Source organism: Mauremys mutica, chromosome 15 (assembly GCF_020497125.1).
Source record: "Mauremys mutica isolate MM-2020 ecotype Southern chromosome 15, ASM2049712v1, whole genome shotgun sequence".
NCBI lineage: Eukaryota > Metazoa > Chordata > Testudines > Geoemydidae > Mauremys > Mauremys mutica.
Window position 1 is genome coordinate 26515441 of NC_059086.1, and position 6365 is coordinate 26521805.

The 6365-nt window shown below is 42.3% G+C and overlaps 1 long non-coding RNA gene across 1 annotated transcript; it reads left to right on the forward strand.

The window, feature by feature from the left end:
• The first annotated feature begins 811 nt into the window (after window positions 1-811).
• LOC123350624 lies at window positions 812-5423 on the forward strand. Its single transcript, XR_006573778.1, has 3 exons — window positions 812-945; window positions 1429-1466; window positions 5322-5423. It is a non-coding gene; the product is annotated as an uncharacterized LOC123350624 (long non-coding RNA).
• The last annotated feature ends 942 nt before the right edge of the window (window positions 5424-6365 follow it).

Below are 6365 nucleotides of genomic sequence, written 5' to 3' on the forward strand. Positions count from 1 at the left end.
GGACCATGGCCTGGGTGCCCCTGGCTCTGCAGCTGATGACTAGCACCAATCAGAGATGTTCAGGACATTTTTGACAATTTTGTCAACAAATGTTGATTAAAGGAAACCTACATTTTTGCTGAAATCTATAGGTTTCAGTTACACTTTTCTCAGGAAGGTTTCCTAAGTTCCAGGATGGAATTGTTGATTAAAGACTGTTCTGTCCTACAATGTCCAATACTCTTGTGGTTAGGCCATTCCCCTAGGCTGTGGGAGACCCAAGTTCAAGTCCTGAATAAGTCTGCTCTAATAGAGGTTATGGAACCAGTTTATCCCTCTACCCCAGGGACTCTTCAATCAGTTATACCCAGTGGACAACTTTCAACAGATGACACAGAGGGTGCCCTGTGGCAGAATGTCCCATAACTCAGTTGTCAGGCTGTCACCCAGTTTAAGTTTCAACTACCTGAAAGAGGGTTCCAAAAAGGATGGATCTAGACTGTTCTCAGTGATACCAGATCACAGAACAAGGAGTAATGGTCTCAAGTTGCAGTGCGGGAGGTTTAGGTTGGATATTAGGAAAACTCTTTTCACTAGGAAGGTGGTGAAGCACTGGAATGGGTTACCTAGGGAGGTGGTGGAATCTCCTTCCTTAATGGTTTTTAAGGTCAGGCTTGACAAAGCCCTGGCTGGGATGATTTAGTTGGGGATTGGTCCTGCTTTGAGCAGGGGTTTGGATTAGATACCTCCTGAGGTCCCTTCCAACCCTGAGATTCTATGATTCTATTCTAAGTCTCTGATTCACATTGAGTAGAGCAGAGATTTGACCTGGGCCTCACATTTCCCATGGGGAGCACCACAGGCAAGGGCAGCTGCTAACCTTTTGTTATTTTGTGCTCACATTTTTCCACAGGGAACAGAGTCCAAGTGAGGAGAGTGCCAAGAGCCCTGGAGATCGGCTTGAGTGTAAGATGCTGCTTAGATTGGTGTTTGGGTAAAAGGGTGGGGGACAGAAGAGTCAAAGCAGGGTGACAGCCGGGCTACAGGGACTTCCCAGTGAGACTAGACTTGATGCCAGGTTTGAAGCAGGAGCTGAAATAAAGGTTAACTAGAGCTTGTTGTTAAATGCCAATTATGAGGGGATGGGGAGTGAAAAATGTCCATTTCCCTCTAAAATTTCCTAAAAAAAGTTTTTGTTTTTTCAACAAAAAGAAAAGAAAAAAAGGGGGCTGGGGATTTTTTTTGAAATCGTGTAGTTAAAAAAAATCATCCAAAAAAAATGGAAAAATTTGGACCAAACTGAAAATTTCCTGCAAACATTTTCATATTGGTCAAATAGCCATTTTAAAATATATATTTTTAAAAAGTTTCAGCAGTTTCTAGGGTTAAAACAAGTTCTTTGGCGTTTCAATGGAAGGTGATACTGATGTATTCAATGTCTTTCCTCAGATGCCATGAATGTTGGATTTGGCAGGGCCAGTGCTACAGTAAGTGAAAGCCTGAAAGTTTTAAATTATTTATTGGCATTTCCATAGTGCCAGGAAACTGTACAGTTCAGTTTGCTTCTGAGTCAGCCTTTTGTAGCTGATCTATTGACCAGAAAGTGTTAAAATGTGAAACATATCAAATCCTAACAGTGGTCTGACTGTGGTCTGGCTCAATGCATCAGAACACTCGTGCCGTTGGCAGTTTTACCATTGTTTCCTAGGAAAATAATTGTAATTCTCATTCCCCCACCAACCTCCCTCTTCCCCAAATCAAATTGAAAGAAACACTACAAGGCCTCTCCACAGCAAGGCCAACAAAACAAAATAAATCTGGTGTCTGAAAGCCATGCTGCTTTGGATGTGTCAGCCAAGAAATGGAAACCTCCAGATCTTCAAAAGACCTCATCCAATTTTAACCAAGCTTTCAAAAAAAACTGTCCCACCCCTTTGGGCGAGGTGTGCCATACACAACATCAGATGGGTTGGTTTGATATCGCTGAAGTGAGAGATGAGAAGGTTTGGGGTGGAGGCTACAACAGGACTTATAACAAGAAGCTGGCTTCAATATCACAGAGGAAATTGATTAATAGTAGGTAAAATTTTCAAAAGTGTCCAAGTGACTTAGATGGCTACATCCTATTCAAAGACAGTAGAATTTAGGCTCCTAATCCCTTTGGGCTTGTCTACACAGCAAGGCAATACACACCAGAGTGGAGTTCTAAAGCATACCAACGTATTACTCAAGATAGTTAAGTCCAAAGCAGACTGCAAAGAACTACAAAGGGATCTCACAAAACTGGGTGACTGGGCAACAAAATGGCAGATGAAATTCAGTGTTGATAAATGCAAAGCAATGCATACTGGAAAACTATATATGTATATATATATAATTATGGGGTCTAAATTAGCTGTTAGCACTCAAGAAAGAGATCTTGCAGTCATTGTGGATAGTTCTCTGAAACCATCCATTCAGTGTGAAGCGGCAGCCAAATAAGCTAACAGAATGTTGGGAATCATTAAGAAAGGGATTTATAATATGACAGAAAATATCAAAATGCCGCTATATAAATCCATGGTATGCTCACACCTGGAGTACTGTGTCTAGTTCTGGATGCCCCATCTCAAAACAGATATATTCGAATTGGAAAAGGTGTAGAAAAGGGCAACAAAAATTATTAGGGGTATGGAACAGTTTCCGTATGAGGAGAGATTAAAAAGACTGGATCTTTTCATCTTGGAAAAGACACTACTAAAGGGAGATATGATTGAGGTCTATAAAACCATGACTGGTGTGGAGAAAGTTAATAAGGAAGTGTTATTTACCCCTTCACATAACACACAAACCGGGGTAACCCAATTAAATTAATAGGCCACATGTTTAAAGCAAATAAAAGAAAATATTTCTTCACACATCGCTCAGTCAACCTTTGGAACTCCTTGCCAGGAGATGTTGTGAAGGCCAAGACTATAACAGGGTTAAAAAAATAAATAGATAAGTTCATGGAGGATAGGTCCATCAATGGCTATTAGTCAGCATGGTCACCCCATGTTCTGAGTGTATTTAGCCTCTGATTGTGAGAAACTGGGAGTGGATGACAGGGGATGGATCACTCACTAATGGCCTGTTCTGTTCATTCCCTCTGAAGCACCTGGCATTGGCCACTGTCAGAGGACAGGATACTGGGCTAGATGGTCGGACCCAGCATGGCCGTTCTTATGCACTAACTGTCTTAAGTACACCCTGGTGTCAAGCATTAAAAGTTTCCTAGTGCACACTAACATAGCGCTGACTATTCCAAAAAGCACTATATTAATGTGCTTTTAGTGCATACCGCCAGAGTCTGCACAGGCCAGTTAGTGTGAACCACATTGGTGCGCTTTAGAATTCATACACCCCGCTGGTGCATAATGCCATGTTGACAAGCCCTTAGACACGTTTACAATTTTTACTCAGTCTCTCAATAGGAAATCTTCCTTTTCATTACAAGTTCTTTTCAACTTTCTTTCATGTTATCAGTATCAAAAAAGCACTCTCATCGTCTGACAATATATACTTTTAAAAACCTATCCTGCTTATTGCTTATATTTCTACTATCTTCGAGTAGCATAATTTACAAAAGTGCCTAAGGAGGTTAGGAGCATAATACTCCTGAATGTCAGAGATTTTTTAAAACCCGAACCTCAATTTTAGTAACTAATTTTCCCCCACAGCTATTATTTTATCGTTCTTTGCTAACACAAGTTATTCAGTACCTCGGCCTTTTTGATTAAGCATTAATTTTGTCCCTCTTGTTTATTTATTAAGGAGTCTACTTCATTTTTTTCCCGATGAATATATAAAAGCCTTTATTTCCCCTAACTTCTTTGCCTGTGTCACCCACACCTGGTCATTACTGCACTCAGTCCCCCTCTAGGGGTCAACAGACCACCTGTGATGATCCCCGGGATACCAGAGTTCCCAGGCACCTCGCTAATGCCTGCTGTTAACTTGAGGACTCTTCTCTGTACCTGCAAGGGGTCAACTGCCTGACGCCACCAGCCACAGGCCGGCAAGCTCTAGGCAGACTCCAACCGCGGAGAACTCCGAGCGGCCCCCTGTGGTGTCCAGCCCCTTCATCACTCACAGAATGACCAGACCTGCTGTTCCCAAAGGCATAGTACTCCACAGCTTATTAGATACACCTTAGAACACAGCTCTGTGTAGCACACAGCACTTAGATTATGAAAAAAGCGCATATAAATTTATTTAACAAAGAAGAGCGATTCAATGATAGCCACCAGAAATCCTGGAAACAAAGGGGTTGCATATAAATCAAAATCATAATACGCATTGTAGAGCCTAGATTCAGCTAACGAAGGCATTGCTCACCCAAAGTCCTTGTCACCGCATTTTTTAACTCAGGTGGCTGAGACTCTCCTTTCATGACACCAAGCCCGCTGGCAGCTTGAACCCCCAGGTGAAGGATACCAGGGGGTCTTTCTGCACCTCTAGATATAATAATATCATAGGACTGGAAGGGATCTCCAGAGGTCATCTAGTCCAGTCCCCTGCACTAATGGCATGACTAAGTATTATCTCAGACCAGTCTTTATTTCTTCACCTGTAAAGCAGCCACCCCATCCCCACTTTTTACCTCTTCCTGATTATTTTTTGTTCTCAAGTCCCCACAATCTCTTCATTAGCATGTGGCTCAGTGAGCTAATAGACTTCTATTGTAAGACACACAAAACACAATGGTCAGGTATGGAAATAAGCATCTCCCACATCCTGTCTGGTAGAAACAGTCTCAAGGCTCGCTACCTCTGGGTGAACTGCCTTTAACTACAAGGCCTTGAGAACATAATTTCCAATATACACATGTCTTCTTCCATATTACTTGCACATACACTTCACACAGGTTATAAGGACCAGTGTGACACAGGCTTTCAGTAGAATCCTCACATGACACTCTTCGGTGAACTAGAATGTAAACACCAGCCCTGTGGGATTGCTGTAACCATTATGCCCCCCGTGCCCTCTGCCACTTGGCAGCAAGAGGTCTGTGGGTTACACCACCCATCTGGGTTAACAGGGGCGGCTCCAGGCAGCAGCACCAGCACCTGCCTGCCGTGCTTGGGGCGGCAAATACCTAGAGCCGCCCCTGTGGGTTAATAAACCTGCTTCGGCCTTTAGCCTTTAGCTGAGGCTGTAGATACTCCCAGTTTTAGATCCAGAAGTCCCATAGACAATCCCCACTGCCGACAATTCCTCAAGGGATTATACCTGCTTTTCAGCCCCACTTTGCCCTTATATGTGCTCTGCAGCCTGAACAGACTCATTTACACACTATTAATGCATGTGCATATTTTCTGCAGCCCAGCAGAGGCACGGCGGTGACCCACACAACCGTAAGTCATTGCACAGCACAGACAGCAGGTCATTCCTCAGCTGGGGAAACAGAATATGACATACATCCATATAGCATTGGTGAGCACATCAGGCAAGTATGAACCCCTTTGACCTCTCATATGTGAAATCTTTGGAGAGGGACCCAAGTCACACAGTTTGGTGCTGGAGACAAATCTTACCCTGAGCTTCCCCAATGTTCAGAGGAGCTCAGATTTGCTATTCTGGTTGGTCCATTCTAGAGATGCTGTTCTAGTCTATGTAGGTTCTTATCCCAGTCTCCCCAAAATAGTATCTGAGTGCCTTCTAGTAACCGGGGAAAATGATTTAGTTCATAATCAAATCTGATTGTTTCTTGTTTTGTCTTGCTGAATGTTTGGATTGAATACATGTATACATGACTTCATGTGTGAATGTCTATTCAAAAGAAAATGACAAAATGAAATATTTTGACATTTCCCCCAACAAAATTAGGGTTTTTTAAACTGAAACTATTTGCTAAATTTTTTCCTGAATTTGCTAATTTTTCCCCAGCTCTAATTAAGACACTAAAACACACACACACCAAGTGCCTCTCAAAACTTCGGGGTTTAGAAGCAGATAAGTTCTTGAAGCAAAATGTATCCCACACACATGTAAATATAAATGTGTGTCTGTCTGTCTGTCTGATGTATTTTGAAATATGTGTATGCATTTCAATTGAGAGTAAGTATCTCTGGTTCTAACTTACAGACTCCTAAATTGCAAAGTCAGAAGGGACCATTGTGTTCATCTAATCTGACCTCCTGTATAACACAGACCAGAGAACATCTCTGAAATAATTCCTAGTTCAGGAACATTTAGTCTTGGCCCATCCAGTCTGATGTTGCCGTCAGTCTGAAATGAACAAGGGTTTGAGTTAACGGCCCATATTCCTTCTGGATTTCAGATTAGGCAGTTGAGTTGCTGTGAATGTTCATTTTTATGATTTTTCTCTCTCACACCCTTCACAGGTTTTGGTCTCTAATGTGGCT